This window comes from Haemaphysalis longicornis, unplaced genomic scaffold, assembly GCF_048455015.1.
Source record: "Haemaphysalis longicornis isolate Haplotype H1 unplaced genomic scaffold, Haemaphysalis longicornis Haplotype H1 scaffold_10, whole genome shotgun sequence".
NCBI classification, from domain to species: Eukaryota; Metazoa; Arthropoda; class Arachnida; order Ixodida; family Ixodidae; genus Haemaphysalis; species Haemaphysalis longicornis.
This window is the reverse complement of record NW_027526204.1, coordinates 133,589,220-133,604,613: the sequence shown is the minus strand read 5'-3', so window position 1 is coordinate 133,604,613 and position 15,394 is coordinate 133,589,220. Positions and strand designations below refer to the sequence as shown.

The 15,394-nt window shown below is 48.6% G+C and overlaps 1 protein-coding gene and 1 long non-coding RNA gene across 7 annotated transcripts in view; one reads left to right on the top strand and one right to left on the bottom strand.

Annotated features, from left to right (window-relative positions):
* The window catches only part of LOC144159361 (adenosylhomocysteinase-like 1), a 267,623-nt gene that overhangs the window by 128,956 nt on the left and 123,273 nt on the right, over positions 1–15,394 (bottom strand). The gene's annotated exons all lie outside the window — the stretch shown is intronic.
* LOC144159364 (uncharacterized) overlaps positions 1–15,394 on the top strand; it is a 149,421-nt gene that overhangs the window by 30,927 nt on the left and 103,100 nt on the right. The window lies entirely within an intron of this gene.

Here is a 15,394-nt window from a genome sequence, read left to right as displayed (position 1 = left end):
AATTGAGGCAACTTTGGGGGCTGTGTATCCAACGTTATAACACTCTCGAAAACCATCTCGCTGACACAAGCCATTCAACCGGTTAAACACGAACTACTCAACGCGATCCAGAAACAACCGTTCGCCAGTCGGTCGTCCGTGTCAGGCGCATCCAGCCAGGGCCGCTACAGAAAGTTAAACAAAACAAAAAAGACAAGACCGGAACTCCTGTAGCAGTGCGTATACCCGGCGCCTAATGCATAGCTGTAAGCCTACCAGAAAGAGCTTGCACAGAGCAAGCCAACCGTGTTAGAATCAAAAACATATCAAAGCCATATTGCAACAACACCAAGAGAGCCCTGCAAGCCTAGGCACTACGCCAGTTAGAGTAGAGGAGTGATCACCGCAATCTGTTCTTCTGTAATCCGTTGGATTAGGAAACGCTGGAAAAGGAAAAGCCATTGCGTCATTAACGGTGGCTGAATTAGCAGCTGATACAGACGGCGAGGCAAAGGCCAGAAGGCCTTCCTATCAAGGCGATGGTTCAGTAGTGTTCCATGCAGACGCGTGCATTATGGAAATAAGCGGCATCAGCGCGCGTCGAGCTTCGCGCCCGCAACTGCTAAGCGCCCGCTGCGACCTCGGTGGCCGCGCCAGCGGCAGCGCGCCGCACCAACGCCCCCCAGACATTCAAAAAGCCCGCCGAGCATAACGTCCTCAACCTCGCCATTGTTTTTTCCCCATCCTATAATGATCGGCAAGTTGAATACCACTCCACAACAGCGATTCTAAACATCGTCCACATGGATAAACGAAAAAGCTCGTCATCATTCACCCTGCTGTAGTGAGGCCACACTGATGCCTTTCCCTCACCTAGTAGGTGTTTGCGGAGGCTCGCGGCCGCTGATTATAAAGTAGGGTAGCAGCGACTCCGAGTCAAGCTCGCTACGCTTCAATTCTGGTAGAGAAACACGCCTTCTGAGCCGGCTCATTACAAAAGGCGCACCACCCAACATACTGACTGCAGCGCAAGTCCAACATTTGAATTTCGCGCTCCCCCTCCGAGTGCGCGCACGCTTCACTTCCATTCCTTGGCGCAACCAGGGAGCGGCGAGCGCGATGCAGACTCCACTACAAACACACTGCGCGATAATCGCGTTGGCGACGGCAACGAGGCTTGGCTGCAGACTCCGAAAGGCAGATCGCGCTCGAGGAAACTCGCAGCTGTCGCCAGACGCGATCCGCGCAGCACACGCCTTGCGCCCAGGCGCTCTCTTAGAAACAGTTGAATCCTCCGAGCGCACACATGAGTGCCAGTCAAGTCTATTTCGCCTCAAGAGCGCGCGTGCGTAGATGTGAGCCCGCTCGAAAGCGCGCGAGATCAACGAGCGAACGCTTGTTTGGAGAGCGGCGCGTTAACCGACGAAGCGGAATTTTCTGAGCCAACACTGCGCGCCCAAACCCTTCTGGGTTACCAAAGCAAGCTTTTTACGGAAAGTTTCTGCGACGTTAGTCCGGAAAGACGGAGCGGGAGACAGCGAGTGGTGTTGCGAAGCGATGAAAGTTTGGCTTGCTTTTCATAACGACCGAAGATTTCAGGCCGTAACCTTGGCGAGCTACGCGGACTTTCGTTTCAATCTTCCATCCCTCACTCATACCTTTCTCATTTTTTAGGGGCGAAGCCCCTTGGTAGCTGGGGCTGTTGGCATCTCTTGTCGTAGTCGTCGTCATCGTCGTTCGTCTCATGTGGTCACGGTACTAGAACACCGGGAAACTCGTTTACGCCTCGCGCTAGAACGTACCGCGTACTTAAAAAAAAAAAAAAAAAAAAACACCGGGACACTTGTTTACGCCTGACGCTAGAGAGATTCGTGCTTCAAAGACAAGAGGCGTTTGCAGCAAAGCTGTATACCTCTACCCCCCAACGGTTTTATCTGCGTTAGCAAAACCACCAAGGCGCCAAGAATACACTCATACACTGCATGCTTCGCCCCTCGCCAGGTTTCACGTTAATGGAGATGGCCCGGGATTTTTTTAAGCTGCACGACACACACGGCTGAACCTTCGACTGTCATCGAAACGGATAAGAGATTGGTTTCGCAGTGGCTTCTGCGTTGAATGGAAAAAAAAAAAAAAAGAAGAAGAGGGAAGGGTAGGGATAACACGGCGTCAGTTGCTATCGGCCGGTCATCCTACTTCGCATACACCGTATAGGCTCGACTCCGGAAGGTCGTCAAAACGCGGAAAGGCAAACACAACGACGATAGGGGCCCGTATCGACGTCACTGTGGCGTCAGCGATGCGAAAACGACAACCGGCCCACACAGGCGCAAACGAGGGGAACGACGGAAGAAAAGAGACAGGGTGCAGCCCTTAGCATTCATATTTACGCCGTTACTTCATTCCTTTGTGATACTTTTTTTTCTTGAACGGTAAGAATCCCGTGCGTATCAGTTGCTCTCCTTCAAATATCCTCTCCCGACGGCTTTGTTCGCGCCCGAGCTCCGTTTTCCTTGACCCCCTTCGATTTTGGGCGTTGTACGGGTATACGGAGGCCAGAGCCCATCCGCGCAGCCCTCGCCGGTTCCCTTGTTGAGCCCGGGATCGGACGGCGCCAGAAGCCCCGGGATAGCTCGTCCCTGGGACCCGAAACCGTGCAACGCCCGCCGGGAGGGAAAGCGGGAAACGGAACGCGCAGGGGCTGGCTGGCACGCTAGAGAGAGAGAGAGAGAGAGAGAGAGAGAGAGAGAGAGAGAGAGAGAGAGAGAGAGAGAGAGAGAGAGAGAGAGAGAGAGAGAGACGCAGAACAGACGACGGAAGCCCCCGGCGTGAGTGCTGTAGAGATTCGGCGCTCGCTTGGAATCGAATACCTCTGGCGCTCCCGGCGTGCTATAGGCGTGCATTCTTTGAGCCTGGTTTCTTCTTTCTCCGGGCCCCGGCGGACGGGGATCCGTACTCCCGAAAACCGGGTGTACGGAAGAGAAGCCGGCTTCGGTTAGAAGTGCGGTTTTTTACGGAATGCGGTCCGTTAGGGCCCGTTTTGTTGCTCGGAGACGGAAGAATGCCGGCTTTGGAGGGAAAATCGAACCGACTTACGTTGAGGGTTCAAGGCACGCTCTTGCGTTTCTGCCCAGGGCCAAGGTAGAATTTATGAGTGAAGCGGGTGGTAGTTTGGCATTGGAGGCAAGGCCACTGTCGACAGGTAGTAGTGCGACGTATGCAGCACAAGCAGTGTACTGCTTGTGCGACCCCCTCCACCCCCCTCCCCGCGGCTTAGCCATTGCCAGAATAAATGAATGAATGTATGAGTGAGTGAGTGAGTGAGAGAAAAAGTGAGTGAGTTAGTGAGTGAGAGAAAAAGTGAGCGAGTGAGTGAATGAAAGAAAGAGTGAGTCAGTTAGTGAGTGAGAGAAAAAGTCAGAGAAAAAGTAACTGAGAGAAAAAGTGAGTGAGTGCGCGTGTGAGTGAGTAAGTGAGTGAGGGAGCCAGCCAACGAGCGGGCAACCAGCAAGATAGCCACCCAACCATACATAATAACTGCCAACACCTCAAACGCCACACAGCAAACACTGCACTGCGGTGAAGCTGCCAAAGACAAAACAGAAGTGCCAGCTCATCAAAACTCGCACGCACCAGAAATGCGCAAAAAAAAAAAAAAAAAAAAAAAAAAGACGACGCCGACTTCCAAAGCGTCCATCGGCCGCGCTGCACGCGAAAACAGAACACTGCCTCGCGAAAGCAGAGGGCGCTGAGGCGGCAACTAATTTAATTGCAGACAAACGACCTCGCATACCCTAATTTTTTTTTTTTCCAACGACGCCCCTACATCGGCGTGCACGGTCGCGGCCAAAGACGGAATAAGAAACAACGACAACGGGGAACAGAGGGGATACAAGCGGGCCTGGACGAATTCCTCGCCCTTAACTTCGCACTACTTGCCACTGAAAAATCACACGTCGCGTTCACGCTGCCTCGAAGGACTCGAAATTGGAGACGCCGGCGAAAGAAGAAATTACGTCGGAGGCGAGAAGAAAAAGGAAAAAGGCGGAACGAGAAAAGAAAAAATACGAAGTGAAACGAAGTAAGAAATTGATCAATGCGATGCAAAACGGCAGAGACGTCAGCTCAGAGGGACAAGAAATATGGCGGCCGAGGAAACCGTATGCTTTAGGGGTCCGCAACGAAGACGAACAAAGAAGAGAAGACAGAAAATAAAAGAGGAGGAATTTAAAAAAAAGGAAAACAAGCCAGAAGCGCAGTAAAGTAGATGAGTTGTGATAACAGAGTGGCGAGACCGGTGAGGCATGCTACGGGGGCCGCGTCGGGGGGCACCGAATAAATATGGACGCGAAAACTGGGAAGACAAACTGAGTACATATTTTTGTTGCGGTTACTTTAAATTCTACGCCCTGATAATCCTTCAAAAAAAAGTCTAGAACGAGTGCAAGGACATTCGTACTAAAAAAAATGCTGCACTGGTCTATCTCGCTTTGCCGCAGTTAAACTAAACTACATAACGTTAGATTTTACTCTTTGTCCAATGGAGCAAGTTTCACGAATAATTGGACAGAGAGACTGACTCCAAGAACTGATGAACGCTGACGTCACGACGACGCGTGCTACTTTTTTGGAACCAAATTGTACGCTACCACTCGCCATTCGCCTACCCTGATCTTTTCATAGGCTGGATTTGAGACATTTCGGTGAAGCCGACCGCACTGCAAACAAGACCAACGTAGTCTGCAAAGAGATAAAGGACAATTTGTTGATGTATACCCCTCGTCATATTGAACATAAGTGGTAGTATGTGCATTCCTTCCAAGCGACTTTTGTTACTTTCACAGAAGCCGCTACCAACGCCAGTGCCAACAACTTTTTGTGCTGGTCACACACTGTGAAGTAACTCCCCGAAATAAATGAAAAGCGCTATTGTGTTCCCTTTGTTTTGCAGCACCTTATGCTATTCCATTGCAGCACCTTAGCGTCGGTACGTATGTTTTCCACGTGTTTTTGTTGCTTTAACAAAAATCGCCCCCGACACCAGCGCCACCACCATTTTCGTGGCGTCACACCATGAACAAGTCTGTAGGGCACGAAGTTTAGGCTAGTTTTCCGCCGGTTCGCAGGATGGTCGCTGCAACCATCAACGCAGAACGCGGGTGGTTCAGCGACAACCACGTTCGTTCTCTATCCATGGGAGCTCGGAGAATATCACGGCAAAGCAAAAACGAAACTAAAATTGGGCCAAGAGGGGAGATAGGAAGGGTTAGGCGGTACAAAGACGGCGCCACGAAGACAGCCAGAGTGGAAGGCGCGAGATTCGACGCGGCCATACAGCTCGCCCACCGCGCTCTATGGCGGAAGACTGCGAAAGGGGGGGGAAATGGTATGAAAGGGGGCGCGAAAGAAGGAACTAATGGAAGGCCGAACAAAAGAGATGCGCTCCGCCTCGTGCCGGCAGCCGATCGCGTTATATAGCTCCCAGCCCAAATGACCTCTCTCCACGTCCCCCATCGCTCCTCGGCTTCTAGAATGGGACTCCACGCGCTGCTGCTGATGTCAGGGCAACCGTACGGCAGCCCCTTCGTTCCCGGCTGCCTCCGCGCTGAACCAGTAATCCCGTTCCAGACGCATCGAAGCTTGCATCGACGTCATCAAGCGAAGAAACGTCGCAAGCTGGCGCCACTGGGAGCAACCTGCACCAGATTAACGTCCCGACAAGGCGTGTTAGGTAGCCAATATGTTTGGAGATGAAATCACGCGTGAGAGTGGATACTCCGAGGTCTGCGTTCGTCTCGGTGGTGATGACTCAGACGCCACTTCCGGGAGGAGTACAGTCTTTGAGAACATAACGCCAACCGAAGGCGGAGCGTCAAGTAAAGCTGCTCCAGGGCGTCTCGAACCCGACACATCACATCGTAATGTTATAGATAAACAAACGAAGATCGTTGGAAAAGACACGGAGAAAGCGGAGCGAAGGCCTGTTTTTCTTCGCAAAGTGAGGGCTGAGTGCTTCGGCTCGCCAAGAGGGAGTCGAAGGAGGTAAGCGGGAAAGGATGAGCGTAGGATGGGGACCGCGCGTGACCCGTCGCCGAAGACAATGACGGCGTGGGAGGCGACGGAAGATGGCGCATAATCGGATGGGAAGGCGCGAGAAATGGCGCGTGCATGGAGGGGACAATTGGCGACGGGGGACGGTGGGAGGGGGGCGAAAGAAGCTGGGAGGGGGGAGAAAGGGGGATCCGGGGAATGCAAGAAGCAGCGAAGCAAAGAAGGATTGTCTGAGAAAGCAAGGGAGGGAGGGAGGGAGACGGACGGACGGACGGACGGACGGACGGACGGACGGACGGACGGACGGACGGACGGACGGACGAACAGACAGACAGACAGACAGACAGACAGACAGACAGACAGACAGATCTTGATGACGCAGCAACGTTCTGCCTGAGGGGGAAAAAGAAACTTTACTGCTCATTTCAAGTTCTATACAAGGAGGTTCCACACTATAGCTTGAGACATGCGATATGTTCTTTTTTGTTTGTTTTTCCTGGGCGTCTCTGCAAGGAATGCACTTCGATGAAAACAAGTCGCCATCATTTCTGTGCGGGACTGGACCTTGCGCAACCACGCCTGTTAATTCTTTTTTTTTTTAACGAAGAGGACAATATGCGGTGGAAGTAAAGAGACGGTTGTCAAAAGTGAACGCTGAGGATCCCAAAGGATCGCGCAGAACAAAAAAAAAAAAAAAAGGAAATCTCGCAAGAAAAGAAAAGAGCCGACGTAATGACAGGAAAGCCGGATAAGGCCGGGGCCACACGGAGCGCGCCACCGCCGTAGTCGTCCATCATAGTTTGCGCCACCGGCGTAAACGCCGAGCCAACGACCAAGCACCAGCGAGGGGTCTGCGACGGTGTGATAGCCGGCCAACGGCCTGGGCACTAAACAACGCGACCGTGTGTTTCTCAACAAAATGGTCCCCCTTACCCTCGCCCCCGGGTCGCCCTGTTTCTGCTGTTCCATTTCTTCCTTTTTTTTTTTTTTTTTTCATCTGCGTTTCTTTTCTTGGGGGACGAGAGCGTGCGGGGAAGTGCGCAGTGCATAACATACAGTAAACGCCCGCTACAACCAAATCTTTCTGCTTTCTGCGAAGTTTTTCCCGGTCCCAAAAGCAGTTCAAGGAGAGAAACAATCCCCGCTTTTACAGAAAAAAACGCTTATAGCGAAGTCAGTTGCCCGTCAAGAAGACCTCGTTATAACAAGCGTTTACTGCATTTGACGACAGCGGTAGCCTATAGACCTCTACAGCTTCTTCGCCCTCTGAGTAGCCATTGTATCACTGAGATCTGCTAGCGCCGTCTTAACTGGCGCAGTCGACAGAATGATCTCACTGCGCATGCGCGGAACAGTCCACAACATGCCAAGGTGTTATCAAGGCTTGGAGAAGGTCTGTACGCAACACAAGAAAAAAATCACACGGCGTTGTCAAGAGCATACGCGTTAGAAATCTCGTTGTCTCGCTATCCTCCACTCTACTCTCATCACGTACAAGGTTCCGCTTAAGACGAATTTGATGGTTCAGACGAACAACCCTTTTGCTCTCTTGCAGCGTTCACAATTCAGAAAACCTCCGCTTAAGACAAATTTCTGATAATACGAACAAAGTTTCACAGTCCGTTTGAGCCTTTGGGTTTGTCTTAACGGGACGCTACTGTAAATTTCACGCAACTTGCGTAACGGTCCGCCACGAAACCAGTTGCAAGTGCTCTAACGGGTCGCGATGCACGGCCTTGAAAATATACCCCACAGCTTGTACCTGTTTTGCTCACACACTTCAGCAATGACACAACTGTAGAGAGGAAATTATATCAACTTGCACAATATGAACACGTCTGTATAAAAAAAAATACATCTCTATCCCAGCTTTTCCCAGTTTATACAAAGCGCCGGAGGCGACCCAGTAGGCCGTCCGACGGCGAATAAACGTATACTGGCGCTTTCCGGTGGGCGAGCAAGCGTAGCGCAGAGTCGGTTCCCCCAATACGCTGCAGCTGCGGAGCGGTGCGGGAACGACGCCATCAGTCGAAATGAACCAGCCGAATACTTCAGGGTTGCGGGACCTCTGAAGTCGTACTTCATCGCCTTCCGACTACTGTAAAAAACATTGAAGGACGCCCACAACGCGGAGAATCGCAGTATCGCCAGAAGTTTTTATTTATTGGAATTACGCGCTACTGAAGTTAACTATACGCTGATTACTGATTGGCTGGATTCACTGATGTGAGGCGAAACTGGCTTTAATAACCGCAAAAATTGATTAGGGTTCCAGTTTTTCTTTTTGAAACACAAACTACACGCCTGCACAAAGGGGCCTTTCTTGTCAATCCTATTGTTGTTATTGCAGCGGTATATGCTCTCAACGTTTGTATTCTGCGCCGGCGAGCGACGTTCACTATTTTAAGTTTTGTTCGTCCGCGCGAGTACGTTTTTCGTCGCTTCTAACTGATTCATTGACTGATTGGAATATTTACTCGACTGAACGTTTCATGGTGCACCGGCCTACCACTTCCGTAGGTGTCGTGCTACTTTGGGCACACATGCACACCGGAAGAAGGCGCAACGAGATAAAAAAAATACATCAACTTGGTGTACGCGCGTGCTACACACCACCAGCAGCGCATCAGACCCGCCCTTATGTCTGCCGCAATTAAACGTAAAGGAAACTTAAAAAAAAAACGTAAATAACAAAAACAACATCAACAAACAAACAGAGGCGGATGGCGCGAGGGGGCTACATCGACGTTTACAAGAAAATCACATCGAAAGCAGGATCGAAAACGATATTAGACACGGAACAGCACGTGTCGTTGACGATGACTCGCGTAACGGTTTTTTACCTTCAGTAAAACGCTCACAACCTGACACATGCACATGCCGGCAGCCGACGGCCTATGGGAACGAGGGGGAAGCTCCTTAGCGGAAACACGAAGAAGCGCCCACCTCAGCGTTTCTCGTCCTCTCTCTTCGCTTGACGTGCCCTGAATTCAACGACGTATTCACCGTGCAACGCGGAGCGACAAGAAAGAACGGACGGGGAGGGGGTGCGAAGCACGGAGAACGAAACAAGATTGCAACCTTGCAAATTGCTGAGCCAGCCGTTTGCCAAAGCTCTTTAGAATGGCTAACCGCGTTTCGATTTCACGCTCGGCGCCTCAAATTGTGAGCATGCGGCCGAACGCGCGGCAAGTCGAAGGGGGAAAAAAATGCGAGAAAAAGAACGGTGGGCTACGCCTAACTGCCGACATATAACGATAACGATAAACGACTGAAAAAAAAAATACAACCACAAGGCAGGACGTTATGCATAAAAGACGAGTCACGCCCCCCACCCCGTTCTACAGAAACGAGAACAAAACACGCGTGTATATATATATATATATATATATATATATATATATATATATATATATATATATATATATATATATATATATATATATATATATATATATATATATATATATATATATATATATATATATATATATATATATATATATATATATATATATAGTCGAACCCGTTTATAGCGAACTGCAATATGCACCGCGATTTGTTCGATATATCCAATAGTTCGATATAGCCGAACCCATATTGTTATGAATTCGCATTGCGCGGTAGCCCCCCCCCCTCCTCAACTCCACCATCCCCGCATAGAGAAACGAACACAGTGAAGTAGCCATTAACCTTACCCAAAATAATTCATTTATTGCAATTAATAAAGCTTCTTTCCGCCCTAACTGCATATTTGCAAAAAAAAAAAAGCGGTGATTTTTGTTTTCACTTTGGTTTTGGCGGCTACAACTAGCAAAGCATTCTCTACACGAAACATTATTTGCAGCAGTACGAGTCTGCGTTCTCCAAAATCAAAGAAGCATTAGCGCAGCACATCGACTACCGAAAGCGCTTTGCTCTAAGCATCGGACGGCTTTCACTCGCCACAGCATCGGCAACGTTGGCGAACTCTTCCCACAGTTCACCGATGCTGCTGTCTTAGTCTGGACTCGCTGACTGTGCGGGTTCCGTCGTAAGTCCCACGCGTCGGAAATAGTTAAGGAAAGTGTCGGCCGTCACGTCGGTCCGGGCAAGGCGCAATGTCCCAGTCCCGGCTCTTGCTCTGTGGTCGCGGCCAATCCACATCTCAATCGCCGCTCTGAGACCGTGCATTTCTGCGTACATTCTAGGCACGCAGAGTTCGATAAATTGGATGTGAACTTCGTTATAAGGAATATGTTTCCCATGTATTTCGTAAACTGAAATATTTTTGTTCGATATACAGCATAATTCGCTCTATCCGGGTTCGTTATAGCCGGGTTTGACTGTATATATAGTCTGCAAAGATAAAAACTCACACAAAGCGCGAAAAAATAAGGTTAGTAGAGACAGACAAAGAGAAAGACGTAGAAAATAGATTTTCTACGTCTTTCTCGTTTGTCTCTGTCTCTACTATCCTTGTATATATATATATATATATATATATATATATATATATGAGGACCATACGATGCTAGCCCCAATGCGAAGGGTGGCGGAGGTTATTGCTTGTGTTTACTTATCTAGCGTCCAGGGCTTAGAGCGCTGCGAATGCTTAAACCAGCAGCGGAACGTGATACAAAGTAATTTCTTCGATTTATTAAACAAAATAAACGAAAACGCGGAGGGGGCCTGTACACGGGAAAGGGTCTTTTTTAGCTTAGTTCGAGCAGCTGTTTGCATACATATTAGAGCTGAGCCTTTCCTCCGTTTTGTGCACGAGTTCCCGTAGCGATAACATTGAGGTAATTGATATCCCCAGCCGCAAGGGAATAGGACGCTTACTCGGAGAGGTCGTTAGGGTTCGTTTAAAATGGAAGGAAATCCCCGTATCAGCACAGTTTAATGTATTCTGTCTAAAAATAACATACAGCCACTTGCATTAGTTATAGGACGTCTTTTCTCCAGCGCCTTTCACCGAACGCACGCGGCTCATTTAATTTATATCCGTCTTTACTACCGCGCCAAAAGTAGTTTCGGCATTTGTACATGTATTTGAGTGGTTTTCCCTATATAGCTTAAAAACTGGACAACGGTGCGCGTTTTTTGGGGTAATCTCCAGATTAGTGCGACACCGAGGTGCATGCGGTCAGTGATTATTGGTAATCCTTAGTTTACCAATTGGTTATAGGTACGTCAAATATGGTTATGCATATACGAATTAGCACGAAGATTCATACCGCGCATAATTCCACCACGGCTACACTATTTAAAGATGACAAACGACGCGTAAGAAAATTATGCTATAATTCACTACTTACAGAAAAATTAATTAGAAACGACGCTAACTTTTCGCATTTAAGCTGGGTTTGACACGGCGCTTCATTACACGATCAACTGATGGCCCTGCCTTATCTGTGCCTGACCAGACACCTTTACACGTAGCGAGCAGGGCGCAGCACCTGGAACGTTTCTGCCAGCAAAAAAGACACGCTGTCCTCTTTCTTGCTGGCTCGGCATTCGTTCGTTCTTGGTAACTTCACATATATACAGGACGGGTGTTCCGCAAGTGGCGCTAAGAATCGTAAACTCTATGACAAATTTCTGGATGTATTTATGTCCTGTACAATAAGAACTTTGATTGATTGATTGATTGATTGATTGATTGATTGATTGATTGATTGATTGATTGATTGATTGATTGATTGATTGATTGATTGATTGATTGATTGATTGATTGAACGAACGATCATGCAAGCATTCTGTTTGCATCCGTCCCACTTACGCAGACTCCTCTCGGGTTTCTTACGTGGCCTATTTTCTGTCGCGAGCCTTTTGTTCATATCTTTAGTTTTTGTTCAGACTTTTTCTCGCCTCCCTTCGGGGCTGTTTCGCATAAGTTGGCTTCATTGCAGTACGCGAAAGCAACAAGGAAAGCCAACTTTACAAAGACCAAGTTCACCAAGTTTACAAAGACCAAGCCAACTTTACAAAGACCAAGCTACACATTCAACCAATTTAAATTCTGCACACTGTTGCAGGCAAATATATTGCTGTGGTGACATTTTTGCAGGGGCAAGGTCTGCGGTCTTGTAAAGATGTTGAGCTACTATGGACCTTTCACTATAGTTCATCTCACAAGCTACCTGCAGCACTGTGGAGGCTACATTGTTATCAATAGTGCGCCCACTGAGGGCGCCTAAACCGCCGTGAAGGGGGTCCTGAAAGGACACTCCCTTCTCCCCTCTCGGCAAGTGGCACCGCACGGCCCCAGCGCCTTTTGTCGCTTCCTTCGCGGTGAGTTAGGCGCCCTGAGGGGGACAACAATGTAGCCTCCACAGTGCTGCAGGTAGCTTGTGAGATGAACTATAGATATCTCCTTAAAAACCCATGTGTTCCTAAAAAGTCACTTCACTTTACTGCACATAAATTCACTGCGGGAGGGACATTTTGTAGGGACATCGCATGAAGGCATAAATCGAGAAATGAAGGCTTTGTGGCCTTTTATTAAACTTTTCTACAGACCTTACTCGTCTCTAACCAGAGCTTCGCGTCGCGTTACAGACGCAAGATTTCATGCGGAAGTTGTACCACCAAAATGCCTGCGGATCAAAAAACAGGAATCTGCAGGTTTGGTATGCGGAAGCAGGGATCGAGAAATTCTACCCAACAGCGGCTCAAGCCCCACTTACGCACGACGTGGATGGACAAAGTATAACAAAAAAAAAAACAAGGAGCTGGACGTTACTAACACAAACAAAAACGAAAATAAGAAAAAGATGTTTAACCATACAACGTTCCCCCGCAGATCGACAGGACCAAACGCGCTCTTCCATCACCTCGTCACTGGTGATCTACTTGACTGAGAACCGTAGCTGCGCTTTCAATTTTTGAAACTAGATCTGATCCTCTTTTATTTTTGCATTGTGTGTTATCTTCGTATGCGTGCCTGCACACTGTTACTCGTATAGGCAGCAGCCACGAAGCAACAACACGCGTTCCTCCGGGCAAATCTTTTTAGCCCAGCTTTCACCGTCTGAATGGTTAAAAATTTCCGTTCCGGTTTTTTATCTTGAATTCCATAGGAAGAACCGGACAAAACCAAATATTGGTTTAATCAACTGTAAAAGCGCCCGCATTAGTACAGCCCTCCTTATTGAACTCCGAACCAGCCAGGCAGGCTTTTATAGAAGAACAAGAACCGGCGCGGTATATCCCGGTATGCGGGTTCACCCTTTGACGAACTATCGTAACTCGCGTGGAGTTGCTTTGCCCTTACAGCAATCCTCTGCAAAAAGAAAAAAAAAACTGTGGTTAAATCCTCTGTCGTACGATTCGGTAAAACACGAAAGTGAAATGTCCCGCGAAATCTGCGGCTGAGCATGATTTGCGGGTCGACGGCTGTCTTGTGGATGTGCTTGGTGAGCGGCGTCCTGCTGGCGGGTCGCTTCGGGAAAGGTGTACTATAGCGTCATTTCCGTGACGGATATGACGTCAGTGAAATCTTTGTGTACCCCGGCATAAGACACTTTCGTGTTGAAATATAAAACCAGAAAACAAAAACAACGCTTAGTACAACGTACCCTTTAGTACTAGAGGTTGCTTCCCCGAGAGAACACCCTGTGTGCAGGGGTACACCCTTTACAGGCAGCTTGCTTCGTTGAACTGGCGTCGTTTCCGAGACGGATATGACGTAATTGAAATCTTTGTGTATCCCGAAATAAAACGCTTTCGTGTTTAAAAAAAAGGGCGCGAGAAAGACAAATCCTGCCCTACCCCGTCACGTTGCTTTCCCCCTCTTGTTTTTCTTAAATTTTGTAGCTATTTTATTTCCTTTCCGCATTTTGTTTCTATGATTAGACAATTTTTTTTAAATGTTTTTCAATTCTGAAGGGGGTACGCTCGTTAAAACGGTGCAGCCGGGCGCCAAACCTAATCCCAGCCCTTTAAGGTGCCGCGAATGATTGAGCAATCCGAAAACAAAACAATAAGTAAAAAACGGGAAAGATTAATTGTAAGGAGCAGAAGAAAAAGACAAGCAATCGACAAGAAATGCCTATAAAATACCTGCCCGGGATCATAACTGGGTCGACCTAAAATTTGGGAGGCAGCGATAAAAACAATATCTATAAAATACCTACTGGGATAATAACTTGGTCAAAGAAACACCCGGACTCTTTAAAATGCGGCGCGATCCGTTAGGAGCAGAAAAGGTTAATACGCGCTTAACCCCGGTAAGCAGAAAAATATGGGCTTAGTCGGGCCCGCGTATTTCGATTGTCCAAGGCGGCGCCACGTCTCATTGTTTAACTTTGCTGGAAAAGTCATATGTTGGAAGGCAGCTTCGCGAAGGCAGGCTGGCAATCCCAAATTAAATTTACCCGCACGAGCAGCCACGTCGTGCGACAGGAATAAAAACGATCGCCGTAAACGCGCTGATTTGGTTATAAAAGAAGCGGGGTTACGGGAAGGATTGTTTGGTGTAGCGAAAAAGGGATGAAGATGGTGATGCGTTATGGGACGACTGTCCGACAGAGTTTCGAAAGAGAGAAAAAAAAAAGAGAAGCAAAGCTTGCGAAGTGAACGGTGTAACACTGTGTACCAGATGACCACTGGAGAGAGTTATAAAACAGTCTCTGTTTATTTTATAAGCTTCAAGTCGAGGATGAGTACTTTCTGTTCTGAGTTTGTTCAACGGATTTTAACGAACCTTACGGCGCGAGCAAAATGGAACGCCGGAGTTGACAATATTTCTAAGGCGAAGCGTTCAAGACGCCGAAATCAGTCGACTCTTTCGGTTGTGGGAACGTTACTAGCGTCCTAGCGCTCCCAACTCTTTAAACCGACCTTTTAGTGCGGAGCACTTTGGCGCGCGGTACCGTGGTTTCGCGGCGCGGCGGCGATGTCCACGTAACCGAGCGAGCGAACGAGACACCGAAGGCAGAAAGAAAACGGAGGAGGAGCGTCTGGCGAAAGCGTGAGGGGGAGGGCGACACGCGCTGCTATGGCGTCATCACTCTCACTGCCTCCCTCTCACACTTTCACGAAGCTCCTCCCCCGTTCGTAACTCATCCGAACCACTCTGACATTAACGCGGGAGGTTTAAACACGATTCGCTACAACATGCTCGGCGGCGGTGACACGCTGCGAGATAACGGCTGAGTAGAGTGCGCCGCCCTGCGTTCGCTGATAACGCGATCACTTCTTCAGACGCAGCAGATATGCGCCTAGACAAAGAAGAGTGCAGTTCGCGCTGCGCACAAATCTCGTATTATGGAGTATAGTAATAATCAGTTCTTTTTTTCTTTAATTTAAAAGCAGACACGCGCCAAAATAAATACGGCACGAATTTTGTCCGTATTCACTTTTCGGCCTAAACCGAGAA